The sequence below is a fragment of the Nomascus leucogenys genome, chromosome 5 (assembly GCF_006542625.1).
Source record: "Nomascus leucogenys isolate Asia chromosome 5, Asia_NLE_v1, whole genome shotgun sequence".
NCBI classification, from domain to species: Eukaryota; Metazoa; Chordata; class Mammalia; order Primates; family Hylobatidae; genus Nomascus; species Nomascus leucogenys.
In genome coordinates this window covers 132,043,467-132,059,075 of record NC_044385.1, presented here as the reverse complement: position 1 = coordinate 132,059,075, position 15,609 = coordinate 132,043,467, and the positions used below count along the sequence as shown (strand labels likewise).

The window sequence follows — 15,609 nt, the reverse complement described above, 5'->3', positions numbered from 1 at the left end:
GCTGTTTTTATTTTTTCCTTCCATTTTTCCATTTCCAAATGGGAAGTAGGACATGGCTATTTTCTACTTTCACGTTCATAAACTTATTTAGGTTTTGCATGATGTGATTTCTGGTGATGGAAAAAGGAGATGGGGAACAGGAAGAGAACTGCAGTCAAAGAAAGAAAGATCTCTCTCATGGTCCCATGCTATTCCCTTTTCCAGCTCTCCTCAGCCCAGAAGGAGAAAATTTAATTCACTGGGCGTTGTTTTGGTCAACTATTACAAAATACCATAGGCTGGGTGACTTAAACACCGGAAATTTATTTCTCATGTTTCTGGAGGCTGAAAAGCCCCAGACTGGAGTGTTATTATGGGCAGGTTCCAGTGAGGACTTTCCTCCTGGCTTGTAGATGGTCACATTCTTACTGTGGCCTCACGTGGCAGAGGAAGAACGAAAAGCTGTGGTGTGTTTTTCTTACAAGGGCACAAATTGCACCATGAGGCCCCACCCTCGTGACCACATCTAAGCCCGGTTACCTCCCAAAGGCACCATCTCCACATAATCATCACACTGAGAGTTAGGACTTCAACATATGAATTTTAGGAGTCATAAACATTTAGTCCATAATGGGCATTCTTCTTTATAGCAAATTGCATACACGTTATGATGAGAATCCATCCAAAGTATCGACAGGCCATGCATTTGAAACCTTTATTTCAAACTGTGCTTGAATAAACTCTTGCTTGGCAGATTACTCGATCCCTGAATTAGTAGCCTCCTTGGGTCTAGACTTTAGCTCAGATGGGTGAAGGATTAGAAGAGGAAAAACAGGACTGTAAATGAAAAACACCAAGGTTAACATTTCCAAATAATCTGCTAGGAAGAAAGGTTATATTATAATAGATATATGTCCAGATATATAGATATAAACATATACTCTCTATTACCTTCGTAGACACTAACATAAGGACTAAGAGATTTGAGAAATATGTTGAATTAATGAAAAATATAAAATATGTCTTTCTCTATATAATAAAATTTGTAAACAAGTTGGGTACAGGAATAATAAAAGCTAAGTTGAGTAGTTGCTTGGTATTCTATTTTTATTCAATAAATAAAGCAGCTACTAAAATATTGTTTTAAACACTAGTAGGAGTTTGTCATTTAACTTGTTTCATTCACTTGTAAATGTTCACAACCTGTCAGTAGGTGCTGAAATTTCTATAGCTTCAGTATAAAATGAAAGCTTTCAAAGTACTACTTTTCTCAGTGCCAGATATTAAAGTCTTAAATGGCCAATTCTGAAGATATTTGAACATTGCTTACTGTTTCACAAATACTTTATATAACATGTAAAAAATGACATTTATTAGCTCCCTGGTTATTTTTCTTTATGACTGTGAACAATGCAGCTCAGAAAGGAAAGAAAGAGATTGCATTTGAAACCTGAAAAAGCTACACATAATTAACTGGGAAAAAAGAACTAATAGGAAGGAGAATGAGAGAAACAAACAAAAAATAATGTAAAATCTTGATAGAATGAGATGTATAAAGTATATTCAGAAAATAAAAGATTTTATTGTCCTTTGTTATTTTATCTTAGAGGTCTAAAAAATATCATTTTAAAATTAGCTAAGAAAAAAATCCAAAGATTTGTGACTGTAATATTAGAGGAGGTTGAAATTTATAATAAAGACATTTAATCTTGTAATGGTTAGCAATAGGGATAAATTAAAATTTTTAAAAAGTGCCATGATAAAAGTTATGCATTTTATTCTCTTGTATCTATTCACTGGGCATATAATTGCTGAGCATTCAGTGTGATCATGACTCAATTATAAGTGCTGCACAATCTTAGAATTCCATTGTGGAAAAAGCATAGCATTAGAAATAAGAAGGCAGAGATTCAAGTTCAAATTTCTACTGTTTATAAACAATATGAGCCTGGTCAAATGACTATACTCTTCAACTCTTCTGTTTTAACACTTATAAAAAGGGATGATTATGAGAATGATAAGAAAATCTCTTTCACCAAATGATGCATAAAACATCCAGTATGTTAATACATATAAAAGTGCTTTATACATTGCTAATCAAAATAAAATTTAATATATTTCACATTTCAGTCTAAGATTTTTTTCTTTTCCATTTTAAATTTTGCAAGGTTTAATTGAAAACACCTAAAGTGAGAGAGAAATATGTAGTGTTTCCATGGGAATTATTATTGAACTAAGGTTTTTACTATTCCAAGCACCAAGTTCATTGAAGTCATTTTCATTTGCTTTACTTCTGAAGTCTCTGATGCCATATGATATCTATCTACATTGAGTTGAATTGCACTTAGGAAATTATTTCTCTGTACAACTCAAAGAGAACTTGATATCATGTGAGGCAGGTATTACTGTAAGGCATTGTGACTCAGAAGAGAAGAAAGCTGCTCATTATGTCAATTACATTTATGGGAAGCAGGGGAACCCAGTTTCCCATCCCTCTTGTGAATTCTTTCAGCAAATTAAATTATGAGCATGCAGACTTGTTTAATTAATGGAGTGCATTGCAACTTGGAATTGTATCATCTGTGCACAAAGAAATCATCACATCACAGTCTTGGAGATGTTTTCTACTTGGCCTTCCATCATGGATGGCTGTACATCATACTCAGTCTTTGAGAGAAGAGAGTCTCACTATTGTCATGTTTCTATAAACATCAGTAATCTCTGAGTTTGGCATTGTGAATTGTACTTGGATAAGAAGAATATAGTCTATAAAAATTATAGGGCATGCTCATAGTAGAAATTATTTTCCCAGTAATTTTAACCAATAAATAACTGCTATGCATATAAAAATATGTCAGAAACACTGGAGTAGCTTGTACCTCCTTGGCATAGCTATGTTGGATGATTGAAGCTGATTGCATTAACAAGAATAATATGAACGGCTCTGAAATATTTCTGTTGCTAAGTGTCCAAAAATTCAATTTAGCAAATGTTTGCTGAGTTTATGTTTTATGCAAAGCACTTTCTTAGACATCCTGGTTTGTAAAGCTGAGAAGACAACCTTGGCAACTCTCAGTTAACTAAGAGAGACTGAAATGTAAATATAAATTCCTGCAAATACGTGATTAGTACCTTGACAGGGATTTTTGCAATGTGTCATGGAAATATAGATTCAAAAGCAACTTCATCTACTAGGGAAAGTGATGGGCTAGTGGAGACAGGGGCCAGGAAAAACTGTACAGTACAAATGTTCCAGCTAATGCTGAGCCACGGAAGCACAAAAAATGAGTCCCATTTCTGGGAACACTGAGCAGTCTACTTTGGGTTATGATTAGAGATAAAGCCATAAATGAAGACTGAGCTTAGAAATTCAAATGTTTGTAAGTACATATGAATTTCTAACACTATGCTTAGAAATTCAAATGTTTGTAAGTACATATACGTTAATACGTTTTAAATAAGAGTGATGCCCAGGCACGGTAGCTCATGCCTGTAATCCCAGCACTTTGAGAGGCTGAGGTGGGTGGATCACCTGAGGTCAGGAGTTCGAGACCAGCCTGGCCAACATGGCGAAACCCTGTCTCTACTAAAAATACAAAAAATAGCCAGGAGTGGTGGCATGTGCCTGTAGTCCTTGCTACTTGGGAGGCTGAGGCAGGAGAATCTCTTGAACCCGGGAGGCAGAGTTTGCAGTGAGCCGAGATCACGCCACTGCACTCCAGTCTGGGTGACAGAGCAAGACTCCATCTCAAAAAAAAAAAAAAAAAGTGACAAGATTATACCTGCTTCTATCAAATCAGTCAGCTCATCTGACTGGAGAATATTAGAGGGAGAAGACATTATTCACAGGATAGTAGATCAACAAGGAAATAGTTTGAAGTGTTCCCGTAGGGGATGAAGGATGCCTGGACAATGGCAGCAGGTATGGAGAAGACAGAATGGGGGACACACCTTTTGTTTCTGGCATTTTTTTCCCCTCTGGTAACAGGACCTAACTGTCTTTTGACAAATGATTCTCTTTCTCCACGGTCAGCTGTGTGGTTTGAGGAAGCTGACACCATCCGTTCTCCAAGTGGGTGAACAGGCAATGAAGGACAAATTAATTTGTACATTTCATCATCAAGACACTCTCCAGGGATTAGGAGTAGATATGTGCAGTCAGAGTGAATCTCAGGGCATATTGGGAACCGATACAAAGGTGCTTCATCGTTTCAATGGGATCTGCGTGAGGAGGAAGGCAAGACTGAAAAGTTCTAGCTGTTCTAATTGGGATCAGGACAGGGCTAGCTTCAGAACCAAGGCAGAGAAATGGAAATAATTTTTCAGATAAAGGAATAGAATAGACATTTGAAAGTAAGTGTCCTGAAATTAAGAAAGAGAACTGAATCATTTGCCTATTGGGAATTGACTCTATTGGTAATGAATAATGTTAACTGGGGAGACTTGTATATATTGAGAGAAGATGGGGACCCAGGGAAGAAATCCTGGTGAACAATGGCATTTAGGAATCTGATTTGATGTAAGGTGTGGGTTATAGAGGACTCATGTTCTAATTTGTACTTTTTAAAATTGTATACTCTTAAAATTTAGCACATATTGTATTTGTAGTGAAAATGTTTTCCCACTTGGGTCAGTTGAAATAAAAAATAATGCTAGGTGAAGAAGTAGTGTCTTGGTTGAGGAACTCTTGAAGATGAGAACACATGCATGGAGCGACCACATTTTCAAAGCAAAATTTGCTGGGGATGGGGTGGTGGTGATAGAAAAAACATTGAGAAAGCAAGATCCAAGGAGCGATCACTTCCAGATAAAGAACAAGCTGTTTGTGAATGGCAATATTTTAGTTGTCTTTGAAGAATAAATAAAATTTTGACATTAATAGGAGTGGATGGGGGTCGGGGTGAAGTTGATGAAAATTTTCTAGTCTTTGATATGTTTGCTGATGACTGGACTCCATTCTGAAAATCTCTTGACTGGTCATCTGTGGTTCATGTTCTTCTGGAGCCTTATCTTTATTAAACAGTGTGGATAGAAGAAGACACTTCAGACTCTAGTCCTGTAAACATATAGTTCATAAAAGCATGACTTGGATGGATCCAATTATAAATCAGCAGCTGTTAACCACAGGATGCTAGCTCTGTCACAGTTCAATATTCTGAAACTTTTGTTCTCCTATAAAAGGCAATTACATATTCTACTTTGACCCTGTAATAATTCAAGTCTAAAAATTTATCCTAAGAACATAATCATACATTTTCTGTAAGAATGTTCATTGCAGGCTTATTTTTAACAGGAAAATATGTGAGCAAAAATCTCTGCATGGCAACAATAGGAAGATAGGTTAAGTGAATTATGATATGGCAATATAATGAAATTCATGCATGTAAATAGAAATCATATAGAAAAATTGTAAAGATATGAAAAGTACTTAAGATATATTGCTTTGTCTTCTCAACTTACTCAACTGCGTGTTTGTGTTTGTACATGTGTATGTAAACATGTGTCTGCATAGATACACACACTTACAACCACATTTTTATTTAAAAGTGTTGTAAAAAATCTTGAGTTACACAACAAAATGTTGACATTTTATTAGTTCTGGGTGGATGAATCTGGAGTGCTACTGTGTTTCTCTTTGCTTATCTATATTTTCTAATTATTCTATAATGGACATATTAAACCTTGGTGGTAATAATATAAGTTGTGTTTCACATATCTACATTTAACAAAACAATACAACTTTAGTTATTGGTGCTTTTTCTTCTTTTGGATGCCCAGTATTTCAGCTCAGTTCTCTCTCTAAATCTACCTTAGTACAAAAAACAAAAAGAAATAATGAAAACATAAATGCTTGCTTTTTAAGACCTTTATAGCTCCAGTAAGGCTACCGGACCTAAGCAAGTTCTCACTTGGGTCTTTGCATGGGTGATGGCCAACATGGATTCTGTAGAATTCATTCCCCTGGACCTGGTAGCATCAATGGTCCAGAGACAGTGGTGGTCATCTAGGGCTTGTGGAAACTGCACACCACCCCGGTGGTTCCTGAGTGTGACCTTAATTTTTGTTATAGTGAGCCACTTGTCTAGACCTGAGTTGTTAAGTCTGGTTGTATAGGCTTGCTGTGGATTTTCCGAGTTACCTGCATGCCTGCAATAAACTGTTTTCTGTGTCAGTTAGTCAACATTATTTCTTTTCTTCCAAACAAAATATCAGGTTCCAAATAAACCTGACTGACAGAGGTCTAGCCTTGTTTGACCACCATATCAAGTCTGTGTATTTAGATTTCTTAGGAACAACTAGACACAATTTCAGAGTCTCAATGGGAAACCACATAGGATTTTTTGTGACATATCTCATAGACTGAAAATTAATGATAGCTAGATTTCTGGAAAAATAGAGCTATAGAATAACATATTTATTATCATTTTAGATGAGAATATGCCCAGGAAATCATGAGCTATAAGGAAATATTATCATAATCATAAGTTTTGAAAGTGTCTTATAAAAGAAAGTACAGTTGCAGAGTTAGTTTTATCTCCATGCCACCTAAAATTATTTTATATACATTTTTAAGTCACACAATTTTTTTAGTGCTATTCCTTACTTGAACTTATTTTCCATGAATTTAAAGCATTTTGTAAAAATTTAGTATCCTTTTCATATTTCTCTAGAAATTTTACCATTTCAGATTCTCAATTATTTTACATGGACATCTGGATCAAGTCAATTATTGTACCTTTCTCATTCAGTACACGAGCAAGCACCCATAGAGAATGATATCTGCTGTTTGGTTATTTGCATTAATATCTGGGAGAATATGAAATAGTTTTACATCTTTGTTACTAGTGTAACTCAGATAGAAATCTGGAATGAGAAATCTATTCTCATCACCTTTTTTCAGTTGTCCATTTACTGTCTGCAGATATTGAAGCAAAATCTTTGGTATGATTACTACTGATAATATTTTGTATAAAAATAATTATCTCACTATTTCACTTTGTTTACTTTTTCATTCAAATACTGACTATCTCCATTTAGCAGACATAATGTTCTCACTCAGAGGATAAATTTTCTCAAAGTTCAACAGATTTTTCTGGAAAGGAAAGAATGATGAGTAGGAGTTTATAATAAAAATCATAACAAAACATAAATATAAAGTGATTTTCTGAAGATAATGATTAAATTAACATCTATCAATTTCTCAGCTTTAGCTATACATGTGCAGGCTACAAATAAATGCTAAAAAATTAAAATAATTATTTTTTGATTAAAAACTACTTTCTTCAAGCAGGATGGTAAAAAAGAAAAATCTTAGTAAATTTTGGTTTTATTCTCTGAGTCTTCTCCACAGGCAATATCAGTGCTATTTCAAACACCATGTTAAACACGTAAACCGTCTGCTATCCAAAAGCATTAAAATCACAGTTGCATTTTTCAGATATTTCGTGACTTTGCAAATGTATTTAGGGATACAGAAGTAAGTAAGGGGGAGTTGTAAGGATAAGGTTCACCTTTAAACTGACATATACAGTTGACCCTCGAACAATGCAGGGGCTAAGAGTGCCCACTCATGCATGGTTGGAAATCTGAATATAGATTTTGACTCCCCCAAAACTTACCTACTAGTCTACTGTTTACTGGAAACCTTAATGATAGTATAAACAGCCAATTAACACATATTTTGTATATTGCATGTATTAGATACTGCACTCTTACAATGGAGAAAAGAAAATTGCATTAAGGAAATCATAAGGGGCCGGGCGCGATGGCTCACTCTTGTAATGCCAGCACTTCGGGAGGCCGAGGCGGGCGGATCATGAGGTCAGGAGATCGAGACCACGGTGAAACCCCGTCTCTACTAAAAATACAAAAAATTAGCTGGGCGTGGTGGTGGGCGCCTGTAGTCCCAGCTACTCGGAGAGGCTGAGGCAGGAGAATGGCATGAACCCGGGAGGCGGAGCTTGCAGTGAGCCGAGATCGCACCACTGCACTCCAGCCTGGGCGACAGAGCGAGACTCCGTCTCAAAAAAAAAAAAAAAAAAAAGAAAATCATAAGGAAGAGAAAATATATGTAATACTTATTACACGGAAGTGGATCATCATAAAGGTCTTCATCCTTGTGGTCTTCATGTTGGGTAGGCTGAAGAGGAGGAAGAAGAAAAGGCGTTGGTTTTGCTGTCTCAGGGGTGGCAGTTCATCTGTGAGGATTTTTCAGATTATTCCAAATCTCCAAAACTTTTCCAACACACATATTGAAAAAAATTTACATACAAGTAGACCCATACCATTCAAACTCATGTTGCTCAAGGATCAACTGCTCTGTAGTTTAACAAAATATTTCATTTGTTTTCTCTTTTTTAAATAAAGCTTGAAAACTATTACCCTACAATTTGATGTAAGAGTCAAAGAAAATAATCTAATGAAAACTAAATTCAATTAAATTTAATTTTAAAGAAATAGAGTATTTGCTGTCAGATTTAAGGAGTAGAGTAGCTTAGAATTAAACTAGATGGTAGCAGGGTCTTAGGGCAGTAACATCAAACTAAACAAAGTTTCTGAAGGATAGCATTTCGGGCAAATAAAACATTTGGTCTATCCAATTCCCTTTAAATTAGGCTCATTCATGACACATCTGATTGCTCTGAACATTTCAGTGAATGGAGCATGAGAGGAGCAAGGCTATTTCTTTTTGACCAGTAACCAAAGCTTCTTTGGGGATCCCTCCGAGAGGCTTCACTCATCTATGAGGACTTGGGGAAAGTCAGGAGTGTGCAGCTTTCAGAAGCTGTGACCTTGAAAGAGCCCAGAAAAGGGGGCAGGAGAAGCAACTTATTGGAAGCAAAACAAGCAGTAGAACAAAAACTAAACTAACAAAATTGCATGCCAGATCTATTCACTCTTTTGAAAGTTTAGAACTTTAGCTGGTAAGATACATTTGGTTCAAATTTCTGTTTTCCTTACAGTTAGAATTTTCCTTTTTTGTGTGTGTTCACTGAACACAGGCCCCCTCCGTCCCAGGAATCTGGATAATCAGCTGCAAAGACACTTAATGATTTTCCAAATTGCAGGTCACTCTAGCCAGGTAGTTCTGCTGTAGATCACTTTCTGTTGCCGCAACCCAACAGTAACAGCAGGGAAATACGTGCTGAGGGTTTTGTAGAAGAAGCAGTAGACAAATTAAGACTGGATTTTGAACCATAATGTCAATTCAAAGACTTCAGTTTCAAACACAGACTAAGCAATTCTGATGCTTCCTAATGGCCTGAGCTCCTGACTTTAGAGTTCCTCGAACCTTGGCTGGGTTCTTCCATTAGGTTGGAATTGGAGGAACCCTGAGGTTTCCAGCAACCAGTAAAGGGGTTTGAAAAAAATACCTAGAAACTGCAAAACTTATAGATCTACAATCAAATATTCACATCAAGTGTGTTTAGTTGGAATCAGAAACATATTTTTAAGACATCTTCAGGTGATTCTGATGTTTAATATGGAAATCTTCCCATGTTTAAGTGTCTATGGAGATTATTGTATTAGTCTGTTCTCATGCTGCTATGAGGAAATACCTGAGACTGGGTAATTTTTAAAGGAAAGAGGTTTAATTGACTCACAGTTTTTCAGGGCTGGGGAGGCCTCAGGGAACTTACAATCATGGTGGAAGGAGAAGCAAACACATCCTTCTTCACATGGCAGCAGGAAGGAGAAGTGCAGAGTGAAGGGGGGAAAAGACCCTTATAAAACCATCAGATCTTGTGAGAACTCACTTGCTATCATGATAACAGCATGGGGGGACCACCTTCTTGCTGTAATCACCTCCCATGAGGTCCCTCCCACAACACATGGATATTACAATTCAAATTACAATTCAAGATGGGATTTGGGTGAGAACACAGAGCCAGACCATAACAATGATTATATATAATCTGTCTATATTTTGTATATAACCCATATATCTTTATCTCCAAAATATATATACATGTGTCATCAATATATAATCTATCATATGATATATCTCTATCTATATTTCTATCTAATCAATGCTATATATCCTTCTTTACCTTTTCTTTACAAAGGTGGCACTTCTCATTTCCTCAGGCTACCTATGGTGAATTTAGCACAGAAGATATGCAAAGACAGAACTAATTTTTGCTCCTATGAGAAGGTTTGGAATAATAATTATATTTTCCTGCAGAAGTAATTACTACGCACTTACTATGGCCATAGGATAGGTTTGATGAAATTGCAGATCTGATGAAGTTACATTTTATGATAGACTGCAGTAAGCCTTAAAAAGATATTCTCCACTTCTACTTTCTATTCTCACATATTCAACCCAAAGTTAACCCTCAAAACTGGGAAAAGCTTTATGGCAACAACAGAGGTCCCCATAGAAGTGGAATGTCACCCATCAGGGGGCCAGCCTGCCAAGGTTGGCTACAGGAAACACCTTTCCTCATATCCACATCAATCACTGGCCCTTCTGGTGGTCCCAGCTGTCCCGCTGAGGAAATATCTGCCTAGTCTTTTATTTGACTTCAGGAATATGGCCTTCCCTCATTTCCTTGGCTGAGAATCTAATGCCTAAACCATATATTCTGAGATCCCTATTGGTCTTGTTTTTGAACTCTCTTGTTCTTAGTCTTTCATTAAAAGTTGACCTAGCACCACTGATTTTGCAACCAAGCTTTATGATATTCTGCTTCCTTTCTGAATCTACACATCCTAAAATATTCACTCAATTATTTACAGTTCTGCCATCTAGCTACCTGAAACACACATGCCCTCATCACTAATCATACATCTTTCCTCTGGAGCACACATGCATTGTATTAGCACTTTGAACAACCCATTTCAAGTTGTCTTCTCCTAATTTAAGACTCATGATACCTGATTCCTTCTATGCCTTTGAGGATGTGCTATTCTTACCACGTTTTCCACTCAGGAAAATTTTTCTCTTGTTCACACCAGTCTTTTTGTTGTTGTTGTTCAAACTATTAACTCTTAGCTCAGGGCTGTAAGAAAATTCCTGCCAGAGACTATTTGATTAGTGAAACAAGCACACTCTATACTCTGTTTTCTTAGTTTCCTTGTTTATCCCTGTATTTCTCAATATTATTTGACCTTGAAGCTGCCATTCTGCCTGCAGATTATTTCTAAGTTGCTGACACCATTATATGCAATCAAAACAGACAAGGTGAAATAGCTTAGCCCCAGTCATGACTCGTATTACGCCTGTTGTTCTTCGCATAGCCATGAATAAGCCTACTTACATAGTTGATGCATGTTAGTATCTATTTGACATTACTAGTAAATCTATCATGTCACATGTATTTATTAAAATAGCTTTAATTGTACCCACTCTGCCCCACAATCTACCGTCAAACAAGACACTTTTCCCTGCCTGATACAATAGGGAGACAAGGATTAGCAAATCTAAAATAACAGAGTATTGTAATATTTAATGTAATATAAATATTCATGAAATAATGGGCAATAAACTAAAATTGCAATCAAATTTAGTGGACAAGACAATCTAAGAAGACTGAAGGATTCAATAAAAGCTATATGGACAAGTGAGAAATAAAACCAGGTTTTTTTTTTGCAAATTTTTTTGATATCTTGTAATTTGGTAGAGAGATTGTTATGATAGGTGCAAATCTTTGTTTTGTGTTTTTCCTAGAGTTGCTGTACTCCTCTTGCACAGCCTTGCTACCATTATCCCAAGGCAGCTGTCCTTAGCATTTCCACGATATCTGACCTTAGAAAAACTCTGGGGGCATGGGAATATCACGGGCAAGTGGCCTTGGAAGTCTCTGTCTTGTGACATTTTTGATCTTCTTGATCCTTTTTTAATTTAATAATAAGGCACATAAAAACTACCTGGGCATTTTTTTTTTTTTTTTTTTTTTTTTTTTATGAGATGAAGTCTTGCTCTGTCACCCAGTTTGGAGTGCAGTGGCGCGATCTCGGCTCACTGCAAGCTCCGCCTCCCGGGTTCATGCCATTCTCCTGCCTCAGCCTCTCCGAGTAACTGGGACTACAGGCGCCCGCCACCACGCCTGGCTAATTTTTTGTATTTTTTTTTAGTAGAGATGGGGTTTCACCGTGGTCTCGATCTCCTGACCTCGTGATCCGCCCGCCTCGGCCTCCCAAAGTGCTGGGATTACAAGCGTGAGCCACCGCACCCGGCCTACCTGGGCCTTTGTTAACATCAAGATCCCCATCACAACCACAAATATTCTAATATTTGGAGTTTTGGTTGAAAACCCCAAATCAGTACTTTTAATTCTGATACTGAGGGTCTATGGCTCTTTGAACAAACACCACACATTGGATAAACTTCTAATCACCATGTTCGTTCCTGGTTTGTAACATGCTTTATTAGCATACTTGACCTTCAAGTCTGGCCAGAAATCTTATCACTGTTATCTTTAATTGTATGTGTTAACACTATTTGCAGCAGTTTCTCCCAGGTCTTTTAAATAGAAGAATAGGGCAATATTTTCTATGTGTTTCATAGACTCTGGCAACCGTGAATCTGTTGAGTGTTCTGCTGAGAACAAGAGTTCCATCCTTGAAGATGACTGGAATGTAATGGAGTTAAACAAGTTAACCTGACTCTCAGCTTGTAGGTTGCCTCAGAATAAGAGTAAGAATTTGCCTAAAGCTTAAGAATCTCCAGCAGGGGCCAGGCGCGGTGGCTCACGCCTGTAATCCCAGCACTTTGGGAGGCCCAGGCGGGCAGATCACGAGGTCAGGAGATGGAGACCATCCTAGCTAACACGGTGAAACCTCGTCTCTACTAAAAAAAATACAAGAAAATTAGCCTGGCCTGGTGGCATGCGCCTGTAGGCTGAGGCAGAAGAATGGCGTGAACCCGGGAGGAGGAGCTTGCAGTGAGCCAAGATCATACCAATGCACTCCAGCCTGGGCAACAAAGCGAGACTCCATCTCAATAAATAAATAAATAAAAATAAATAAAAAATAAATAAATAAATCCCCAGTAGGAGGTTAGTATGTATATACATCACTTCCCCAGATAAGCTTGGGAAATAAGAATATAAGTTTGGAAAATGACACAACTAGAATGAAGAGACTCAGACATACAAGGAACTACTGATGTTTTCTACTTTTACTACTTTTATTTTGCATCCTTTTATCTAAAACAAATCATCAGTGCTATTGAAAAAAAATCACCATGGATGCTGCTGAAACACAGCTGGTGGCAGGGGTATGGATGAAGAGCCAGATTGTAATAATTTAGGCTTTATGAGAAACCGTAGACAAAAGTAAATGAGTGAGTAACTGTTTGCTTACAAAACTTTATTATAGTACCACCCGCAAGTCTTTAGACCGTTGTTTGCTGACCTCTTGTCTAGAGTTGGACAACCAACATCCTGAGAAAACTGCTATATTCTAACTTATTCCCCATATATTTTATTCCTCCCTAGAATAAAAATAGGGAATAAACTCACTTTTAAAATCATGTATTTATTAAAAACATGCTACAGAAAGTTCATTTATTCATTCATTCTTCAACACTTTATTGAACATCAACCATGTGCTTGGTACATGGACACTTTGTCCCCCATCTGATTCTGGCTAGTTTCTTTTTTTATTATACTTTAAGTTCTGAGATACATGTGCAGAACATGCAGGTTTGTTACATAGGTATACACGTGTGATGGTGGTTTGCTGCACCCATCAACCCGTCATCTACATTAGGTATTTCTCCAAATGCTATCCCTACCCTATCCCCCCACCCCAGGACAGGCCCCAGTGTGTGATGCTCCCCTCCCTGTATCAATGTGTTCTCATTGTTCAACTCCCACTTATGAGTGAGAACATATGGTATTTGGTTTTCTGTTCCCATGTTAGGTTGCTGAGAATGATGGTTTCCAGCTTCATCCATGTCCCGGCAAAGGACATAAACTCATCCTTTTTTTTTTTTTTTTTTTTTTGAGACAGTCTCACTTTGTTGCCCAGGCTGGAGTGCGGTGGTGCCATCTCGGCTCACTGCAACCTCTGCCTGTCAGGTTCAAGCTATTCTCGTGCCTCAGCCTTCTGAGTAGCTGAGACTACAGGCATGTGCCACCATGCCCAGATAATTTTTGTATTTTTAGTAGAGACGGGGTTTCACCATATTGATCAGGATGGTGTCGCTTTCCTGCCTCATGATCTGCCCACCTCGGCATCCCAAAGTGCCAAGATTATAGGCATGAGCCACTGTGCCCACCAAACTCATCCTTTTTTATGGCTGCATAGTATTCCATGGTGTATATGTGCCACATTTTCTTTATCCAGTCTATCAGTGATGGGCATTAGGGTTGGTTTCAACTCTTTGCCATTGTGAACAGTGATGCAATAAACATACGTGTGCACGTGTCTTTATAGTAGAATGATTTATAATCCTTTGGGTATATACCCAGTAATGGGATGGCTGGGTCAAATGGTATTTCTGGTTCTAGATCCTTGAGGAATCGCCACACTGTCTTCCACAATGGTTGAACTAATTTACACTTCCACCAACAGTGTAAAAGTGTTCCTATTTCTCTACATCCTCTCCGGCGTCTGTTGTTTCCTGACTTTTTAATGATTGTCATCCTAACGGACATGAGATGGTACCTCATTGTGGTTTTGATTTGCATTTGTCTAATGACCAGTGATGATGAGCTTTTTTTTCATGTTTGTTGGCTGCATAAATGTCTTCTTTTGAGAAGTGTCTGTTCATATCCTTCGCCCACTTTCTGGCTAGCTTCTTACTAATTGTGAGAACCTAGTTAACATCTTTGAGTGTTAGTTTGGGATGATGACAGATACATTAAAAGGAGATTTGTATGAGGGATTTTAGCAGTGGCTACACTGTCATCTCATCTTCAGTTTGTAGTGAGTTCCCAGTTCTTTGTGAGCTTGAACATATGAAACAGATGACTTTTAAACTAAATGAAGACCTTTATGCTTATCAATGGCCTTTCTGTTTTGGTCCATTTGAATCAGTAATTTTGGGGGCTTTTCCATTGTTACCTACATATCAGTAAGATTATAAAGAAGAAACTGCCAGATTCTTCTTAATATCATTTATAACACCTTATAGAGGGCACAGCCCAAATTAGATCTTCAACAGATATTTGAGGAATTGATTAATGTTTATTGTTTTAATCTATTGGGATAATATCAAATTCAAGGTCTCTGAAGCAAAATGTGATCTATAGCCTACTTTAATAAGCATAATACATGTTCTTTTTTCTTAATTGGTGTGTTTATTTTCATAGTTTTAAAAATCTTGTTCATTTTGCAAAATATATGGTGAGAAAAATGGCTATGAAATATGATCTTGGCAGAGCAAAGATAGACCTAAATGATATATTGATTTTTTTCATTAAATTTCTAGTAAAGCAGACAAAAGACATTCACTATCATTAACTACTCATAGAAAAATGAGAACTGAAAAGGTGAAAATGGGACATATTAAGAAATTTAATGACTTGGAAGATATGTAATAGTTGATTCCATTTCAGTATAGAAAACTTCTATGCCTCTCTCTTATAATGCTTGTTGTGGAAATGTTCTTATATGATACAGAACAGATTGTATTTTGTTTTTTGTAGAGTTGATCACTTGGACAAGCAATTTATT

General features: G+C 37.1%; 1 long non-coding RNA gene across 1 annotated transcript in view; it reads right to left on the bottom strand.

The window, feature by feature from the left end:
- Positions 1-283: 283 nt before the first annotated feature.
- LOC100598482 overlaps positions 284-15,609 on the bottom strand; it is a 53,699-nt gene continuing 38,373 nt past the window's right edge. Inside the window, exon 4 of the long non-coding RNA XR_001115770.1 lies at positions 284-816. This is a non-coding gene — a long non-coding RNA (uncharacterized LOC100598482). The remainder of the gene's footprint in view (positions 817-15,609) is intronic.